Raw genomic sequence first — 22,062 nt, forward strand, 5'->3', positions numbered from 1 at the left:
GCTTTGATCAGGGTTATATAACCTGTGCTGGTTTGTGCTCAGAAACCTTGCTTTCCCTTTGCTGCTGGTCCCCAGAGTATAGGGAAGAGAACTGGATAGTGCCTGGGGGTTACATTAGCAGGAAAACCTTTTCCTTAAGCATCCAATCATATGTATCCATAAACATGTCCTTGCCTGACATAAGACCCGGAAGAAAAGTGCAAGGCTCTCAAACATTCTCATTTATCATAGATTTACTCCTCATCAGCATTCATAAATATTCACTAAGAATCTACCAGTCCCCAGGCACTGTGCTAGACCATTAGCACCTGTGTGAGACCTTAAAATGCAGCCAAGTGTTCCCGAGGCTGAGGAAGGAAGAGAGGCAGTGCAGACACAAGGAACAGTGTGCAGGCAGGCAAGCGTTTGAAAACAAAAGCAAACGACTCCTGATGATCAGATTCTAGAGTGAGTCCAGGCACAGCGAGCATCAGGCTGGAAAGGCACAGTGGGGCTGGACAATGAAGGTCCTCCGATCCCGTGGACCTCCATTTAGACTTCTCCTTTAAGACAGTGGGAACCATTGAGAGTTTGGAGTAGGAGAACTGAATCACTGGGGACCCAGCACAAAGAGATGGCCACTCAGCTGGGGTAACTGGTGGACTGTTAAACAAGGGACTAAAGTTTGAGCAGTGGGCAGTAAAACTACTAGGTATAATGCCAACTGCAGAACAAGTAACATCGGGGTGAAGAACTGAGGGAAGGAGCAGTTGCTGAGAGGGTTCTGTGAAGGTCACCTTGAAAGGAGCTGTGGCATTTGGGCCAGGCTTCTCCACACTGAGGGAGCCAGAGCTTAAATACCCAACCTCACTCTCCTGTCCCTGATCCCCCTTTGGTGCTCCCCATTAGCCAAACCCAGTCAGAAGCCAGAGGTCAAAGGAGGCCATTGTCATGGTCCCCGCAGGCCAGCCTCTCAAAGGCAGTGGGCTAGATGAAGGCAGAGGCATGTCCTGTGCAAGAGAGGTGTCATCAGATGAGAGATTCAGCAGGGCCTTCTCAGCAGGGTGGAGGGTGAAGTGGAGGCCCAGGGAGGGGCACAGGAAGAAAGCTGGAGGTTCGAGGAGGGTGGGAAGGATGGCAATGGGGAGGAAAAGAAAGACTCACGACCTGAGGACAGGTGTGAGGGACAGGGAGGGCAGGTGGTGACACCATTAATTAGGCGAGGGAGGGAGACTAAGAGAAGGAGCAGCTACTGGACCAAAAGAAGTGCCTCTTTTCCAGTGGATAAAGCCGACTATGGGGGGAAGACCGCTGGCTCCCTGTGTCCCTGCTCGGGGCAACAGTGTGGCAGTTCCTGGTGTTTTTCTCCTCCCGGGTCTGTGCCCTTTTCTCTCCCACTTACCTTCTCAAACACCCACTTTAGTGTGTGTTGCATCCTCAAAGTACCCCGGCTGCAAAACGATTTGATTTCTCTGTCTCAAGTTGTCTCCCCTGTCCACCAATTAAAAAAAAAAAAAAAAAAAAAAAAAACCTGTCCTCAAAGTCACAATAAAAAGTGATGGTCCACTAGTCATCTATGGAGTGAATGCCTATTTTAGAGGCTCTGTATTGAGGTTCATCTCGAAGAGGGAGACTTTTATTTTTAACTTTTCTTGGGGGTACTTTGAAACACCACTCCACCCTGTTTCCCCACTTTCTCCAAAGAACTCGGGCGGGCAGTTCTGTGCCTGTTCTGAAGTGCAGCAACCTCTGATCTGGCTTCACCGATTATTCAGGACTTGTGGGTGCAATTTTCGAGTTTAGCTGCTCGGAAGCAGACAGTGGGCAGTACTTTTGGGGAAGCAGTAGACATAAACAGATGCTAAAATGAGAAGGCAACACCAGCAAGCTCTAGGAGCGGGGCCTCCAAGACTGCCCTCTTCCTCCCCACCACCTCCCATTGTTCCACCCACGGCAGCTGCTTTAAAGGGGAGCAAGTTCCCAAAGGCCCTACACAGCAGAAGGGAGAGGGAAGGTGGGCCTAGGAGGCGGTGTTGCTAGGTAGCTGCTGCTGTCCGGCGGTTGCCATGGTGACGATGGTTTGTGCACATGAGGTGCTTACTTGCCAGGCTGCACTTTCCCTCATGATGCATTCCTTGAAACCATGTCAAAACGTGTAGCATCAAAATTTCCTGGAGGAACAACATTTGTTCTCTGTTCCTGACCAAAGACACAGCTGGAGATAAGTCATAACTGTGATCAACAATCTGTCATAAGCAGAAGGCATGAATGCCCAAAGAGCCTCACAGAGTTTCCAGGCTAAAATTAGGCTCCAGCTTCAAAGCTAGCAGTGGCCTCCCATCCTGTGCCCTGTTCATTTATTCACTCACACACTTATTTGTCTGAGGGCTGTGGGGTCTTTGTGACTCACTCCAGTGTCCCCTCAGATAATGAGTCTTCTGAGCAGGTGTCATGGACTGAATTGTGTTCGCCTGAAAGATACATCAGCATCCTAACTTCTGGTACTTTGGAAGGTCATCTTTTCTGGAAGTAATGGGATTTGTTTTTTGTTCGTGCTTTTGTTTTTTGGTTTTTTTTTTTTTTTACAACAGTAATCAAGTAATCAAATGAGGTCATTAAGGTGGGGCTTAGTTTGACTGGTGTCCTTATAAAAAGGGGGAATTTGGACACAGACATGCACTCAGGGAAGATTATGTGAAGACACAGGAGGATGGCATTTGAAGATGGAGGATTGGGTAACGCATCTACAAGCCAAGAAATGCCCAGGATACCCAGCAAACCACCAGAAGCTAGGAAGAGACGAGGAAGGATCCCCTACAGAAGGATCCTTCCTCTGTAGGAAGAAGGAACATGCCCTGCGGCACCTTCATTTTGGTCTTCCAGCCTGCTGAGGTATGGGAAAGACATTGGTTTCCTTCCTTAAGCCTCCCAGGGCTGGATCCTGAAAAAGGGTGTCCACTTTTTCCTCTACACGTGCCTAGATGGGACTCTGGGGTTTGCTGCTGTCATCTTTTAGGAGCCTAAAGGCAAAGTTCTCACCCTGAGGGCAGAAAGTGAATGGAAAGAATCTGGTCACAGGTGACCTTGCTGAGCTGCCGGGTCAGCCGAGCTGCAGCTTACCCCATCTCTGAACTTTGTTATGTGAAATAACTTATTCCCCTGTTGTTTAATCCAGAAGTTGGAGTAAATCCTCTGATTGGCACATGTGTGGACCAACTGCCACACACACTCAACACTTCTCTCTCTCATGCTTTCTCCAGTTCCTCCCAACTGCTATCCTTTATCTCAGTTATTGATTCTATCAGATTGTTTGCAAAGAAAGCTACAGTGATTCCTCCTATCTCTGAATACTTTGCAATGTGACTTTGCCATTTCTCCTATGAAAAGGTGGAGTTTCTTTCTCCATCCCTTGAATGCAGGCTTGGCCCTGTTGCTATGATTTGAATGTCTTCCTAAAGTTCATGTATTGGAAACTTAATCCCCAATGCAACAGTGTTGAGAGGTGGAATCTTTAAGAGGTGATTAGGTCAAAGGCTCTCTTCTCATGAATAGACTAACACCGCTATCATGATGGATTCATTATTGTGAGAATAGTGTCTTTATGAAAGCCAAGTTTGGCCCCTTCTCTCACTCTCTCTTGCTCAAATGATACCTTCTGCCATGTTATGATGCAGCAAGAAGACTCTCATCAGATGTGCTTCTCAGTCTTTAACTGTTCATTATGAACCACCCAGTCTTTGGTATTCTGTTGTAGCAGCTCCAAAGTGACTAAGACACACAGCCAACAGAAATGTGCTAATGACACATAAGCTCATTAGGACTTGCTTATTTTGGCTGCAGTTGGAACTCCGAGACCATCATGCAAGTGGGCCTGAGCTAGCCTGCTGGAAAGGCCATATGGAGGGAACTGAGGCTCTCCAACTGACAACCAGCACTAACTGCCAGATGTGTAAGTAAAGTCACATAAATGATCCCAGTTGAAACCAGTAGCACACTCACAGAATCATGGGCAAATAAAACCGCTATTGTTTTAAATCACTACATTTTGGTGTGGTTGTTACATGGCAATAGATAATCAATACTTTGACAATCTGGGACAATCCTCTTGGGTTCAGTCACATACTGAAACTGTGTGAGGCATCTTGTATGCAACTAGAGAAAGAGCAGATGTGGTCCCTGCTGTCTCAGGAACATAGGATATCATCATGCACTAGATGCTGGGCCAAAGGCTTCCAATGCATTAACATCACACCCACTATCTGCCTGAGGAAGAAATTGAATCTCAGAGAAAGTAAAGAAATCAGCATACGTGGCTCATTATATTTTCCAAAGACGGTTGCAACAATATCTGCAATCTGATAACGCTTTGCCAGGAGGCAGACACCAATTTCCTTCTTGAGTCTGGTGAGTTTTGATGATGAACTAACAGGATGGGGCAGAAGTGACACAGGGGACTTCTTAGGTAAGCTGTACATGAAGCTACAGGCTCGACTGTATGAACCCAAGCATTTGCCTGTGAAAACCCAACTTTCACATAAGATGTCCAACTACTGAGGTCACCAGGTAGTGAAGAGCCCTAGGACACATGGGAGGCCACATATGAGTGTTCTCTAAGAACACTGGAGGGCCCAGTCGACAGCCCACAAGGAATTCCAGATGCTTCTAGCCCCAGCTATGGAGTCACCCCAGACTTCAAAGCTCCCCCACTAAGGCCCAGATAGCACAGATTAGAGGAAAGCTCTCCAGACCAACCCCTGACCACCCCACAGAATGTATGAGCATAACAAAATGCTGCTTTCCATTACATTTTGGGGTGGTTAATCACATCTAAGGTTACACAACTGGATACAGGAAGTGGGCTGAGGCAGTTTGAACCCTGGCAGTTTGAATCCAGACCCTGCAGAACTCTTGACCACTTCCTCTTTCTCCTCAGGTCGTTACCAGTAACCAAACCTGGATTCCCTGACACCACCACATCCTTAGAAAACACTCCATTCCCTACATGTGGGACTCCAAGAGCCAGGAGGAAAGGAACCACATACTTCTGACTCTGCTATTTCCAGGCTACCACCCTCCATGACTCCTCCTTTCTCCAAGTTTAGTCACTTCCCCAGTATCATTATGAGATTTAAATATTTTGGTTTTCATCCACAGTTCCTAGTTTATAACTCCCATAGTCCTTGTTGTTTCCTAAATGACTGGAATAATAAGCCTATCTTTTGTTTAAATATTTGGCCATTCGTCCTTAATTCCTGAAGCATCTTTGGATCTAGTTCAGAGCCATAAAGGGGAAAGGCCCAGAAGAATCTGAACAGATAGGCCTTGTTGGGTTCCCCACTCGGTCTATTACCCTTAAATTTGTCATGCTTATGCAGTGAAGTCTCCATAAAACCCTGAAAGGACAAGGTTCTGGAACTTCTGGACAGTCGGACAAGCGGAGGTTATAAGGAGGGTGGGCATGAGCTCATCCCACACTGGGAAGGGGCCCCCCAGCTCCACAGTGGGGGAAGATCCTGCCTCAGAGCCCTTCCAGACCTCACCTAGGTATCTCTTCAACTGGATGTTTATTTTTATACTTCAAATAACCTTTATAAAAAAAATAAATATATGTGTTTTCCCTGAGATCTGTGAGCCTCTCTAGCAAATTTATTGAGCCTAAAGATGAGATCGTGGGGACCTCAACTTCTAGCCTCTACAGGTTCCAGAGACCTGGATTGGCAACTGACGTCTGAAGTGGGAGCAGTCCTGAGTTCTCCACCTGCAGGATCTGATGCTATCTCCAAGTAGACAGTGCCAGAGTTGAACCAGATTATAGGATGCCTGGTTGGCATGCAATGCAGAACAAATTCTGCAGATCACAGAAGTGATCTGTTGTGTCTAAGAGGGAAACCTGAGTCTGTTTTTCCTTTGTACCATCAGACTTCCTTACCTTCACTCTATGACATCCTCTCCCAACCCTTAACACGGCCCCAGTTTCCTCAATACTTCAGTCTCTGCTTCACAAGGGGGACTTGCTCCCCACTGCAGATGAGTTGAAAAATGCACCTACCTTGTGAACCTCTGGCAGTCAGGCACACAGTATGGGACACAAGGTGGAACGAGGTCTTGATCAAGTTTCTATTGCTGCTGCAACAAACTGTCACAAATGTGGTAGCTTCAAACAGCACAGATTTATTGTCTTACACTCCAAAAGTTCCCAAAACAGGCCTACCTGGGCTAGAATCAAGGTGCCAGCAGGGCTGCGTCCTTTCATCTACCTTTTCCAGCCTGGCCGCTGCCTGCATTCCTTGCCTCATGGCCCTGACTCTATCTCCAATGCCACCCACAGAGCATCTTCAGGTCTCTCGGACTCTCTGAGTTCTTCATCCACACATCAGGACCCTTGTGGCTGTGAGTCACCCAGATCATCCAGGAAAACTTCATCTCAAGCTTCTTGATCTCATTTGCAAGGTCCCTTCTGCACAAAAGGTCACATAGTCTCAGGTTCTGGGATTAGGACGTGCACATCTTTGGGGGTTCCATCATTCCACCAGCCACAAGCTCTCAGACGGAGTTCACACTTGAGCAAGGTTTTATGTATATATATACACACACACACACACATATATATATATTGTGTGTGTGTGTGCGTGTGTGTGTGTGTGTGTGTGTGTGTGGTGCTGGGAATCGAACCCACAGCCTTGTGATTGCAAGGCAAGCACTTTATCAACTGAGCTATCTCCCCAGCCCCAAGGTTATATATTGACAGCAGAAACTGCTGCTCTTCACCACTATTCTGTTCTTCTTCTCTGGGCACACACTTCCTTTCCTTGTGGTCAAGTGTGACAATCATCAATCAAATTCTGGTCCATGGAGTGGGGACAGAAGTGATGAGCACCACCCAGGGGCCTGGCCCACACAAACACCCTCCATGGGCTCTTCATGCTGCTCATCAGTGCACTCAGTGAAGAGGACTCCGAGGACATAAAGGAAGTTGGACCATGGGGTGGCAGAAGTCAGAGACCCTGTATGACATGGAAGCTGTCAGCCTGCCGACTCACATTGTGTTCTGACTTGAAATTTAAAAGTTGCTGGCAACACCAGCAATCTACAACTATGAAAGTGGACTTTAAAATAATTTGTATAAATGTATTTCACAAGTTTTACACTTTATGAGTGAGTACAGCATTTCCTTATGACACCACCCCATGTGAATGCGGTTACCTGATGCTCAACAACCGAGATTTGGGATGCTGCTGGCCACACTGGTCCTCTGCGTCTGATTTGTGCCTGTTTTTTTTTTTTTTTTTTTTTTTTTATTGTAAACAAATGGGATACATGTTGTTTCTCTGTCTGTACATGGCGTAAAGGCATACCATTTGTGTAATCATAAATTTACATAGGGTAATGTTGTTTGATTCATTCTGCCATTTTTTCCCTTCCCCCCCTCCCCTCCCACCCCTCCCCTCCATCTATACAGTCCTTCCTTCCTCACTTCTCAACAGGCAGACGTCTCCATGAAAGCTGGATTCTGAGGTTGACTCAGAAACCACATAACTGGGCAACGAGAGTTCGTGTTTTGAAGAACTTCTAGGTAAATGCCTTTACTCATTGTTAACTTTCAAAAAGATCAAAGATGATTTACCCCAAAACCTGCAGAAGAAATGAAACCAAATCAGGCAAACAAGAACAGTGAGGTATAAGCCCAGTGGTCAAGCGACTAGAGTGAGGAATTTCATGAGCCAGAAAGCGAGGGAGAATGGAAAATAGAGAAAGAAAGAGAAAGGGGCAGGGGAGAGGAGAGCACTTGTGTGTGTGTGTGTGTGTGTGTGTGTGTGTGTGTGTGTGTGTGTTGGGGAGCTCAGGAGATGTTTTAGTCAGCTCTTATGTTACTATTACTAAAAGACCTGTCAAGAACAATTTTAGAGGAGGAAAAGTTTATTTGGGGGCTCACAGTTTCAGAATTCTCAGTCCATAGCCAGTTTCATCTCTCAGGGCTCAAGATGAGGCAGAGCATCATGGAAGAAAAGTATGATGGAGGGAAGCAACTCATATGATGATCAGAAAGTAGAGAGAGAGAGAGAGAGAGAGACTCCACTCACCAAAGGCATGCCCCTAGTGACCTACCTACGCCCCTTCAGTTATCACTCAGTTAATCCCATCAGGGAATTAATTCACTGATTGGGTTAAGTCTTTCAAAATCTAATATTTCTCCTTTAAACCTTCTTCAGTTGTCTCACACATGAACTTTTGGGGGACACTTCACATCCAAACCATAGCAAGAGAGGACAGGCAGAAGGACCCTGTGGTCTTGGAAACTTGTGACCTATTCTCTGAAATAATCCTTGTAAGCAAATGATGAACCCGTCCTGGGCCCAGATGACCATGCACCTGGTCAGACTAGAAGCCAAACACTCCTATAATAGAAGGCACGGTTCCTCTCAGAGGACAGTCTAGAACCCCCAGCACTGGTATGTGTGAACATTGGAAGAAAGGCTGGGAAAACTTGGGACTCCGGAGCAGTTACTTCCAGAAAGGGATTTGTATAGGAATTAGGTGGAAGGGGAGTCCTGAAGAGCCCCCATTTCCTCTGGCACCAAAAGTGGTAGAAGATTCTGGAAGGTCTGCTTATAAGTAGGGCAAGGCAAGTCTAAGAAGAAGTCCCACTGTGCGGAACAGGGCTGCCGAAGAAGCAGCTTCTCTCAGACTGGCCAGGGCAGCACCCTGCCCCCAACCCACTGCCAGTCTGCCTTGCCCAGAGGAACCCAGTGGACATGCCAGGGTCAAGCCCTGGGCTGTGTCCCTGGCACACAACTCTGCTGGAAAAGCCACCTTCTGTGTGTGGTAGTAACTTTTAATTCCCCGTGTAGAGATGGGGGCTGAGTCTTAACAACATTAGGGAAGTTAGCCAGACCAGCAAGCAGCCATTCGGGGCAGAGCTGGGATTCGAGCTCAGGCTGCCCAGAGCCGACATCCATGTGCTCAGACACCTGTTCCAAGGGCTCCCGCTGCACCCTCAGGCTGCGCACATTCCACGGCAGTCAGTCACCCCCTTTTGACTCGGCTCAGACTGAAATAGACCAGAGGCACCGTGGTACTCAGTGCCACAATTAAAGTTATAATGTTACCAGGCGAAGCTGCCGACTTTGGCTGAGAGTGGCACATCGCCTCAGGGAGCCGCAAAGCCAAGGTACAGGGCGTGCGCACCAGGGTGGCAGGGGACAAGGTGCTCCGTCTTCATCAGCCCTTTGGTCCTCAGATTTCACAGCCCGATGACACAGAGGGCCCTCGGGACACTCTGAACCTCTCATTGTTTACACAACAGTGGCTGCTATGAGCCTCCCACGCTCAGTCCTGGTTCAACCACGCATATTAGAAAGGGGAAACTGAGACACGGAACAGTTTGCACCTGGGTTGGGGGTTCACAGTCTGGTGAGGGCTGGTAGGCCTGTGGCTTGTAGATCCCAAGTGTGTCCATTAAGTGTCTGATGCTCTAATGTGAGATCCAATTAATTTGTAGTAGGAGGAGGAGTAGGAACTCCAAATAAAACTTTGACTTCACCTCCGTGTGGACCGGATGAGCAGAGTGGATAGCTATGATCAGAGTCCTGGACTCCAGGGATTGATGGCAACAGAAGCAGCTCTCATTTGCTCCCCAAAGTTACTGGCTTTTCTGCCAAAATAGACCCCAGAGAGCTGCCCACCCACACCCACGGAACAGGGCACCCCTCCTTCTTTGGATGACAGATCCAGCCTTTTGTAATCTCCTTAAGCATCTACCTTTTAAAGTTTTTAATATTTGTTTTGTGACAGTGTGTTGCTTTAAGTTGCCTTTCCTAAGTGACATTGACAGTTATCTGAATCCCAGCTGTTCACTGGGGTTCCATGGGATGATGAAACTCATTTTTCTTTATTTCTTTTATTGGAAAAAAAAAAAAAAAAAGACGGCCAGTGTCAGCCAAACGCCTTCCCCCTCAACTCTCCATCAAAAAATATCCCAAGCCATGATTATTTTCCGAATGAAACAAAAGTGCACATACTTGCAATGAAAAATGACTTGGGAGCCATTTATTAGACTGGAAATTGATAGAAATGTGAACATTTCGATACAACTCATTTTTGTACTTTCTTTAAATTTTTGTCATGAAAATGAAACAGCATTTAATTTTAACAGCCTTAAAACAGCATTTAAGATTGAATTTTCTGGGGCATTTAGTGTATTATAGTTGAACATTTTAAAAATATCCACAAATTCCTTAGCATGGGAGATGAGGCTGCGGCAAAGGGAAGGACAGACAAGAAGTCTGTCAGGGCCTGGCTGCAGCGGGGACAGAGAGTGGGTGAGCTGAGCGAGCGGGTGCTTGAGTGGTCATGGGGCAGGGCATCAGAGTCAACATGTCGAGCTGGGCCTCTGGTGGTGAGGATGCTGCAGGTGTGACACACGGATCCGAGTGCAGCCACAGTCAGTGTCCCAACCTGTGTACACTGTGCTCCACATTTTCTCTCCCCACCATGCCAAAAAATAAAAATAATTTAAAAATTGCATTGAATTTATAGATTATGAGAACAATAAGAATATTGCATACCCACTTTTCAACAGCATATTCCCTTTATCACAGACCCTCTTGCATGCCCTAGAGCTCTGAGACCCCCATGTCCTCCTTCTCTGCCAAGTCTGCCCTTGCCTAAGAGAGGGGCCAGTGCCTTGGCCTCTGGGGTGGGACCCTGCAAGACACTCTGCCTTCACTTCCACACCCCTCACCCTGACCATACGAGGTCTGAGGGGACATGGTCTATAGGGCCATTTAGCTCCCAAGATCCAGGGTTCCTTCTTTTAACTGTTGTATACTGGAAAATTTGGGCAAAGCAGAGTGAGAATTGGTTAAAAATGTGGCTTCTCAGTTAAATCCACTGGCTCTGTTTCTAGTCAAAAAGCCTGTGTGTGAAAATGTGACCTAAATGTTCATTGCATGCTGCCAAGACTCACGGAGAGTCTCCAAGCATCACCAACTTATTGAGGGACAGTGACTCCCTAGGGCCCTGTGCAGGCAGCAACTAGGGTGGTGATTTCACAGAGGAGACAGCCAACAGACATGGGAACACTCATCTTGGAAGAATGTGACTCTATTTTAAGTTCCTGGGTACAATGGAGAGGAGGAGTGGGCTTGGGCAGAGTGACTTCCAGGTGAGGACAATGAAGAAAGCCACATGGAGGTAGTGGCAGCACAATCCAAGGGAGGCCATCCCAACGAGCTGGGCTGGCCTGTAAGGTCCTGAGGTCCCACCTCTGGAAGCACACACACAGCCATTCATTCACTGAATTGACAAGTCAAGTTGAATGTCAGCATGACAAGGCCACCAGGAAGCTTAGGACACCTGAGCAGGCAGAGGTAGAACCGTCCACTCAGTGAATGAATAGATGTTTGGATACTCCCAGACCCAAGGAGCTCAGGAGCTTCCAGCCAATCAGCTGTGTGTGGATGTGAAACAGTACCATGTAGGCGTGATTCCTGCTTTCAGGGAATTTACATTCTAGTGGAGGAGATGGACTGCAGAAATATCTAAAGTACACACACAAAAAATGCATATATGTATGCAAAACAGTTCAGTGGGATTATGGAAAAGGCTGTGCTTGCATCTCCTTGTGAGTGGGTGGTAGGGATGAATATCAGGTCCAAGCAGAGGGGCCCTTAGTGAGGAAGGGAGGGAGCCACCTTTGAGACCCATCCACTCAGAGTCCACCATATTGCATGCTGCAATTTGCCCATTGACTCACTAATCATGCAGGTGACCTCTCCCAGAGGTGGATGTGGCTGAAGGCATTCACCCACAGTGGGTGTCTGGATAGGGCAGAGGTCCGAGGCACAGTGGGATGGTGGCTTCCCCTTCCTTCCACCTGCCACCCCCTCAGGTTCCGCCAGCCTCGCTGTCTTGATTGCATAACTGCTTGGCCTGTATTTAGAGCCCAGCTCAGCACAGAGCTTGTAAATCTTCTCTCACATCATGAAATGCCAGCAATTTCACAGCCAGGGATTCCTGTTCTCATAAAGTCCCCACACCAGCAGACTTGCATCTAAAAGTGGCCTCCTGACTGACAGATTGATGTCAGAGCTGCTCTGGAGCAAACGCAGGGTAGGCAGCCTCCAGGTTCCCTCAAAGGAGAGGCCCCTGCAGTACCCAGGAGGGAAGAACATGCCCGCCAGGCCCTGTTGCTGGGGCTCTGCCTACACAGGACCCTTAAACAGGGCTCCCTGAAGAGTACAAGACGAAAATGGTGTCCCCACACCGGGAATGAGGAGCTGGAACATATTGGTACTGAACACTATTTGAGGGGGGAAAAGCATACTTCTAAGCCATATGTGCAGTTGTCATTCACATGGGGCAGTAGCCACCTATCGTAACTCTTAACAGCTCCCACTAGGATGATCTACAGTTTCTAGGAGATAGGTACATGGAGAGCCACAGTTCACCTGCAAAGATCCTGATCCAGCAGAGTCTAGAATCCGAAAAGGGATCCTGCATCAGTACAAAGTGGCACAGGTAAAGACTTGACACCTAATTCACAAGAAAAACAATGACCAACAGGAAGGACACTGTGTGAAAGGGAGCTGGACCTCATGACCAAGTCCTACAAATACAATAGGGCACAAATCGAATGAACGTTACCTCTAAGACTAGGTTACATGACTTCTCTTGCTTACTTTCAGGGAAGCCTGCAATGTCCGATGGAGACACCCACAGGGCAAGAAATTGATGCACCCAGCCAACAGCCCCATGAGTGAACCTGGGGACACATTCTCTCCCGGTCAAGCCTTGAGATGCCTGCTGCTTTGGCCAACACCTTGACCACAGCCTTGTGAGTGTCCCTGGGCCAAGGGCACACAGACAAACAGGCCCGCTTTCCTTCCACAGAAACTTTGAGATAATAAATGAGTGCTATTTTAGCTGTTACATCTGGGGGATAATTTGTTATATAGTACAAGGTAATGAATACGACAAACATTAATAGTGGCTGATATTCCTATTAAAATCCCAATAACATTCTTTGTAGAACTAGAAAAAGCAATCATGAAATTTATTTGGAAAAATAAGAGACCCAGAATAGCCAAAGAAATCCTTAGCAAGAAGAGTGAAGCAGGAGGCATTACAATACCAGACCTTAAACTATACTGCAGAGCAATAGTAACAAAAGTAGCATGGTGGGGCTGGGGAGATAGCTCAGTCAGTAGAGTACTTGCCTTGTAAGCACAAGGCCCTGGGTTCGATCCCCAGCACCAAAAAAAAAAAAAAGTAGCATGGTATTGGCCCAAAATAGACAGGTAGACCAATGGTACAGAATAGAGGACACAGAGACAAACCCACATAAATACAATTACCTCATCCTAGACAAAGGTGCCAAAAACACAAAGGAGAAAAGATATCCTATTCAACAAATGGTGCTGGGAAAATTGGAAATCCAGATGTGGCAATGAAATTAAACCTCTATCTCTCACCCTGCATGAAACTCAACTCAAAGTGGATCAAAGACTTAGGTTCTAGAACAGAGTCCCCGCGCCTAATAGAAGAAAAAATAGGCCCAAATCCTCACCACGCTGGCTTCTTTAACAAGACTCCTAAAGCACAAGAAATGAAAGCAAGAATCAATAAATGGGATGGACTCAAACTAAAAAGCTTTTTCTTAGCAAAGGAAACAATCGACAATGTGAAAAGAGCCTACAGAGTGGGAGAAAATCTTTGCCATATGCATTTAAGATAGAGCAGTAATCTCCAAAATTTATAAAATGCTTAAAAAACTTTACACCATAAAAACAAATAAGCCAATCAATAAATGGACTAAGGAATTGAACAAACACTTCACAGAAGAAGAAATACAATGGACCGACAAATATATGAAAAACATGTTCAACATCTCTAGCAATTAGAGAAATGCAAATCAAAACTACTCTAAGATTTCATCTCACTCCAGTTAGATGGCAATTATCAAGAATACAAGCAACAATAAATGTTGGTGAGGATGTGGAGAAAAAGGTACACTCATACATTGCAGTGGGACTGCAAATTATTGTAACCACTATGGAAAGCAGTAGGGAGATTCCTCAGAAAATTTGGAATGGAACCACCATTTGACCCAGTTTTCCCTCTCCTCAGCATATACCCAAAGGACTTAAAATCAGCATACTATGGTGACCCAGCCACATCAATGTTTATAGCAGCTCAACTCACAATAACTAAACTATGGAACCAACATAGGTGCCCCTCAACAGATGAATGGATAAAAAACAATGTGGTATATATACACAATGGAATATTACTCAGCCTTAAAGAAGAGTGAAATTATGGCATTTGTCAGTAAATGGATGGAGCTGGAAAATATCATGTTAAGTGAAATAAGCCAATCCCAAAGAACCAAAGCCTGAATGTTTTTTTCTGATATGCAGATGCTGATTCACAATAAGGAGGGTGGTGCTAGGGAAGAATAGAGGTACTTTGGATTAGATAGAGGGAAGTGAAGGAGGGGAGAGGTATGGGGGTAGGAAGGACAGTAGAATAAATCAGACATTATTACCCTATGTGCATATGTGGTTACATGCTTGGTGTGATTCTACATCATGTACAATCAGAAGAATGAGAAATTATACTCCATTTATGTATGATGTGTCAAAGTGCATTCTATTGTCATATATAACTAATTAGAACAAGTGAAAAATAGTGACTTATCTCTGGGTAGTGAGTAATGAGTGATCTATATTTTCTTCCTTTTGCTCATCTATAGTTTCTAATTTTTTATCATGTAACAGATTATTTTCAAAATGGAAAAGGGAACAAAAATCACTTTTAAGTTGTGTTAAAAAAAAAAAAAACTTCAGGAACACACAATAGAAACATCTGTGACTTCCTGTTAGGTAAAACTTTCATGGACAAGTCATCAAAAAGCATAATTAAAATTTTTTGACTTTATGAAAATTATAAACTTTAGCTCTTCAAAAAGCAACATTAAAAATATGCAGACACCCGAGCACAGTGGTATGGCCTGTAAACCCAGTGACTTGGGAGGCAAATGCAGGAGAATCGTGAGATCAAAGCCAGCCTCAGCAAATTAGCAAGGACCTAAGCAACTTAGTGAGACCCTGTCTCTAAATAAAATACACTTTAAAAAGGGCTGGGGGGTGTGGCTCAGTAGTTAAGTGCTCCTGGGTTCAATCCCTGGTACAAAAAAAAGAAAAAATGAAGAAGCTGGGCACACAGACAGGCACAGTTAGCCCCAGTTATTTGGGAGTCTGAGGCAAGAGGATTGCTTGAGCCCAAGAATTCAAGGCCAGCCTGGGCAACATTTTTATCTCAAAAATAAAATGAGAACACAAATATAAATAGATCACCCTCAGATTGGGAGAAAAAATTTGCAAATCATATGCCTGACAAGGAATTTGTTTGCAAAATAAAGAACTCTTGCAATAATGAGACAGACAACCCAATTTAAAAATGAGCAAAAACTGTCTAAAGACATATCAGACATTTCTCCAAAGAAGATCCATGAATGGTCAATAAGCACCTGAAAAAAAATTCAATATTACTAGCTATTAGAAAAATGTGAATTCAAGCCACAAGAGATGCTGATATATATTTTATTAGAACGACCGCAATTAAAGTGACAAGTGTTGGCTCTGGTGGAAAAATAAAATGGAGCAGCCCCTTTGGAACCCAGTGGGACAGTTTCTTAAAATGTCAAGTGTAAGCTCATCATTCCACCCACTCCTGGGTATCTAACAAGACAGATGGAAACTTTGTCCTCACGAAGGCTCACATGGAGAGAGCACGCGGCCCCATTCTTCATAGTCGGGAACTGGCAATGATCAAAAGTCCTTCACAGGTGAATAAAACAACTGTGGCACCTACCGTGTGTGCAAGGAGATGCCACTGGTGGTAAAGGAACACAGAAACAGTCCATGCTACGACACATGGGCCACGAAGTCAGCGCATGCAAAATACATATTGCACTCTTTTGTGCATATGAAATGTTCCCAAAAAAGCAAATCTGTAGAGACAGAAAGTAGGTCCATGGTTGCCTGGGGTTAGTGTGGTATGAATTTGACTACAAATGAGCACAAGGAAACATTTAGGGATGGTAAAAAAAAATTCTAAAACTGAATTGGGGAGTGGCTTCCTACTTGCATAGACTTATTAAAAATCATCACATTGTAGGTTTACACATGTGTGATTTTTTATGTTATGTAAATTATACTTCAAAGTTCTAAAAAAATTGTATTTGTAACCTTGAACCCAGATACATGTTAATGGCATCATCAAAAATGATCATGTCATTTTCAGAGTTGTAATCAAAAACTGGAAATGACCTGAATACTTAGTAATAGAAAAATAAATGATTAAGGAATGATAAGTCATTTGATAAAATAGTATATAGTCATGAAAAGCAATATTTAGAAAGAATTTCTAAAGACCTGGGTTAGTGCTTAGAATAATGTACAAAATTGTTCTTAGGGCCAGATTTTTCAAAAGTAAAATGAGTTTCTATATAAATATTTATTTTTAAATATACCTGAATATGTGCTATCAATGGATGAATCCTATATATATGATATAACCAGAAGCATATGAATGCATCTGTTTTTTCCCTTCTGTGCATATATAAATAGTCAAATGCTACAGGCTACATAAATTCTGTTTTCTTCTTTGTCCTTCATTATCCTTTCTAATTTTTTATTTCAAAGAGCATGTTTTCATTTTAAAATCAGAAACAAAGAATCTGAAGAAAGGAAAGTGGTGGTAGGTAGCCCCTCTCCTGACCAGGGGAGAGGCACACCCTGGCTCAGTGAGGTGACATGGTGGCTTATCAGCAGCTGCAGACATAAACGGCAGAAAGCACACCTGGACTCAGCTGCCAAGTTCCATTCATCCAGTTTGCACTTACGTGCTGTTAGGGATGAGGGTCAGCATGGGGTCTGATGCAGGGCGGGTCCAAGAGGAAGAGAGCTCCTGCCACAGGAAGGCCCTGGGGACTGGCCCTGGACAGACAGGATAGGGAGCAATTGACTTTGGAAGCAGATACATGAGGCCTGACAGAAATTGCTGGAAACCTGGGGCTATAGGATGCAGCTGTGGCCTCCTGGAGAGGGTTCAGACACCGGGGACACAGGGATCTGGGTTTGAGTTCTACTCCGCTGTGGGGCCCAGGTTAGAATCTCAGTTTCCACATTAGTAGAGTGAGGCAATGAAATTGCCCATTCCAAAGAGGCGCCTAATCCCTGGCTAGGATTCAAGGAATAAAGGGCTGTATTAGTTCCTCATGGCTGCTGTAAAAAACCCCCATGGTCTGAACAGCTCAAGACCACAGAAACACATGTTTCCATTCTGGGGGCTAGACGTCCAACGGCAAGGTGTCGGCAGGGCGACACTCCCCCCAAAACCTGCCGTGGAGACACCTCACGGAAGGGATGATATAAGAGAATTGGTGACCGCCAAGCTTTGGGGTAGAAGACAATCCACTCCTCCTTGGTGGATGGAGATAGATGAAAGATAACTACAAACTCTACCTGCTGCACCGAGAGATGGGGTCTTGCTCCCCCGTACTGAAGCTGGTGGGCTCCATGATACTTGAGCAATAGAATAAGGCAGAAGTGATGCTGGCCACATCACCAGGTCCCAGATTGAAGAGAATGGCTGCTGACACTTCCTGTTCCCAGAGGCAGTTTCCTGAGCCACCAGGTAGGAAGGCTGACTACCATAAGGCTGCCATGCTGAGAGACCCTGGAGGATGTCACTTCAGATGACATGCAGAGCCAAGGATCACCAGGCACCAGACACAGGCATGAAGAACCCCCTCGGAAGTGGGTCTTTCAGCACTCACCAAACCCTTCCCCAACTCCTCACTAGGGTTGCTGCTGGATTCAACAAATGAAACCATAGAAAGACTAGTTAAATTTGAATTTTAGATCACATGATGAATTTTTTTTTTTAAATCTCAGTATGTCCCAAATATTGCATGGGACATACTTAGACTATGAAACCTTGAATTTCCATCTGTACTGTGTTAAAGATAAAATTAAATGTTTTCATTTGAAGATATAAGAGTATTTATAGGTAAATATCTGCAATGTTTTATCTAGCAAGTCCAGACCAAAATAAAATGTGTTATACCACTAAGTCTCAGGGTATAGTTTGTCATGCCATAGGAGATAGCCAGAACACCGGGGACAGAAAGGAATTTGGGATGAACCATCCACCAGATTTGGAGGTATACGGTCACTAAACAAAAGCTTTTTCTCATCATTAAAAGCAAAAACAAATAAGCAAACAAACAAAAAACTCCAAGACTTCCTGATGAGGGCAGAGGAGGAGAGAGGCCAGGACAGGAGCTGACTTACTCTTGGTGTATGGTTCCACCTTGTCCGCTTCTTCCCCACCCCTGCGACCAAGTCCTACATGTGGGCTGGAGTTGGGGACACAACAAGGGGTACCCAGAGGCAGACGGATTGAACACAGAAAGCAGGGGTAACTGGTGTCTTAGTTTATTTTGTGCTACTGTAACAATTTACCTGAAAGTGGGTGATTTATATTGAACACAAGTTTATTTGATGCACAGTTCTGAAGGCTAGGATGTACAAGATCAAGGTGCCTGCATTTGGTGAGGGCCTTTTTACTATGTCATCCCCTGACATAAAGGTAGAACAAGAAAGAGTCCTTTCACAGTCGGCATTAATCCACCAGGGAGGGAGGAGCCCTGGTGACCAATTCAACTCCCATTAGGCTCCACCCCCCAACACCATTGCATTGGGGATTAAGTTTCTGGGAACACTTTGAAACACAGCCCTGGGCCTTTGCTTTCAGCGTGGCCAGGGACCTTAGGGTGATGTTCTTGCCTTCTGAGAGTTCTGGGGATTCCTCGGAGCCAGCGGGCCCACAGAGGACACGTGGTCAGCATGCGGGAGATGGCGTGGACAGGCAACCCAGCAATGGGGGCAAGGCGGCCCTCAGTGTGAACCCACGCCCACCACCTCACCTCTTCTCCCTGACCCCAGCATCTGGCACTGAACACCTCTCTCAGCCCTGGGGAGAAGGTCAAGGTTATGAATTCCCCTCATTCTTAGAGGCGTGCCTTAAGAACTCATTTCAAGTCAGAGAAAATACAAACGTTAGGTTTCTTTCCAAACCAAGTTCACAAATTAAAACGTGTGCCTGCTCAAACACTAACCTCTTTATACGACACTATTGTAGACATATCCAAATTTGAAAAACTGACATTTTTGTACATTATTATAGGATACTCCTAAACTCCCTTTCACTCGCCTTGTTCGAACTCTCAAAGTCAGTGGAGAGACCATCTTGAGTAGTCACGCAGCCTCTTGGGCAGGCTGATTAAGAACAGAAACTCTGACTGGATCGTGGTGCTTGCCTGTCACAGCAGAAACTCAGGAGGCTGAGGCAGGAGGGTCCAGAGTTCAAGGCCAGCCTGAACAACTTAGTGAGAACCTGCTGCAAAGGTTTGGTAGTGTTCTCTCAAGGGTAATGTACTTGCCTACCACACACAAGACCCTGGATTCGGCCCCCAATATTGCAAAAACAAACCAACCAACAAAAGCCCATACATTTTAGAGTTAGACTTCCAGGTTCTGCTACCTAATGGCTGTGCGTCCTCCAGTAACTCACTTAAGCCCCTTGGGCCTCCATCTCTTTAGTTGTAAAATAGCAAGAACAGTAACAATATGTATCCCACAGCATTGCTTCTAGGATGAAGTAACTCTGGCCCATCTCGTGCTTTGGTAAAAGTTAGCCTTCATTGTTTTTCTTCAAGTACTCACTTAGAGACCTCATTTGACGTCATTTGGTTGCTATTGTTTCATTAAAAGTAGCAGAAAATAGAAATGCAAAACTGCTGATGCCTGAGATAATTGCATTGTGACAAAGATAAAACTCTGCACATCAGAGGCAAGGAACCTTCACTCTCAAATCACTACCCTCGGATTTGTCTGCCATTTGTAGGGTCAGTATTCAGGAAAAGAACCAGATTAAAGACCTAAAATTTGGTGGCACGATGTGACCCGCACTATCAGTGCCCCGCCCCCCCACCCTCACACCACATCCCTGCACCCCGCCTGGCTGCTGAGTGCAACACCCTGGGGAAACACACCTCCTCTAAAACGAAAAGTTCCAATTTGCTTTAACTCCTGAACTTCCTCATACTGAAAATGTTTAAAAACTTCCTCCAGGTACCAAGGAAATTAGCTCTGACATATTCCCTGGCTAGTTAAATCTATCTGCGTATTTTCCCCCTTTTGTTCCACCGGGCCTGCTTTTCTATAAAACTCTCCACACCCCTGAGTCCCCGAAGATGGAAATTGAGACAGAAAGGTCTCCTCTGTCTTCCTCAGAGCCAGCTTTGAATACGTGCTTTCCTGGCCAACCTGCTCCTGAGTACTCGTGGGGCACACAGTGAGAAAGCCTATCCCGCAGGCTTACACTGGGGACTCTGCCTCAGGTCCTCCTCTGGGCAGAGGAGCCTGCTCTGCAGGACAGGCAGGAAGTGCTGGGACACCAGCCCCCTCAGGAATAGCCCACGACCATGAGCGATGGGAGGCAGTGGATAAATACCCCAGCTCCCTCCCCGGCAGGCAGGTGTGTTCTGCGCTCTTTCCCAGAGTTCCCGGTGGAGCCAGGCTCCTGCCGCCCACGGAGGCAACTTGCTTGGTAAGCCGTCTTTCATTAGCTTAGCCTTCTTTCCTTCTCTCCCTACTCTATCTCCACTATATCCTCTCAGCATTTCTTTCTTTTTCTTTTCTTTTACTGGAAATTGATCACGGGGCCGCTTTACCGAGCTACATCCCAGTCTTTTATATATTTTTTTATTTTGGGACCTGTTCTCCTTAAATTGCTAAGGGTCTAAATTGCTAAAGCTGGCCTCAGACTTGGAATCCTCCTGCCTTAGCCTCCTGAGCTGCTGGGATCATAGGCATTCGACACTGCACCCAGCCCCGACCAGAATTTGGGGGTCACCTCAAACAATGTTACAACCATTAACAGTATAATAATGAAAACAACAACAAAATAAGGGGGGAAGTCAGAGACAGTGTCTGGGTACTCATTTGTCCATTTTTCATAGCACTGGATTGCAACCCAGACTTTAATGCTCATGTTTTAGAAAAGTAAATACTGTGAGTTCTTAAATTTGTAGTCTATTATTTTAAAAGATCTTTAAAACCTATGGTTCTTAGAAAGAATAAGCTCATATTGAAAAGTGAGAAATTCCTTTAATTTGTGTTTGTGGCTTTTCTTTAAGTTAAAAAAGTTAAATTGGATATTTTATAATGTAAAATTTTATGTAAAGAATAATTGTATTCTTAATTATTTCTATTTAGTTATTTATTCAACTATCATATCCATCATTCTGATGTATGTGTACATAAAGATATATCACCAAAAATTATGAATGGTTACTTCTGGAGAATAAAATTTTAAGTAGTTTTTTTCTGCTTTTCTCTGGGACTGTTTTTCTTGATGGGTTGGGGTGTTCAAAATAAGCCTGTATAGTTATTACGAAATTATTGTGTCTCTTAGTTTAAATCAAAATACACATCTTTAACAATTAAAAAAAAAAAAACAACGATGGGCATTTGAATTTTTGTATCAGGTGTTACTTCTGAGTAAACTGCAAACCAAGACACGCATTGTTAACGACTGTATCTAAAAGGTTAGGCACAGTTAGTAATTTCATTAATTCATTAGAAATGAACAGTTAGTGATTTTACCCTGCGATCTGCGACAATGTAAATGACCCTTGAGGACATTATGCCAAACGAACCTTGCCAGGTACAGAAAGACAGGCACAGCATGATCTCACTTATACGTGGAACATAAGAAAAAGTCAAAAAGTTAGAAGGATGGGGGTTGCCAGAGGCCGTGTTGGAAGAATGGGGAGATGTCAGTCAAAGGGTACAAAGTTTCAGTGTGCTGGATGAAGAGGTCTGGAGAACATGGTGAACACAATTAACAGTACTGTATCCATCCCTTGAAATTTGCTCAGGGGATCATAAACATTCTCACGGCACATACACAAAGACAGCTCTGTGAGGAGCTGATGGGCTTGTGCATTAG

The sequence above is a fragment of the Sciurus carolinensis genome, chromosome 11 (genome assembly GCF_902686445.1).
Source record: "Sciurus carolinensis chromosome 11, mSciCar1.2, whole genome shotgun sequence".
Taxonomy (NCBI): Eukaryota; Metazoa; Chordata; class Mammalia; order Rodentia; family Sciuridae; genus Sciurus; species Sciurus carolinensis.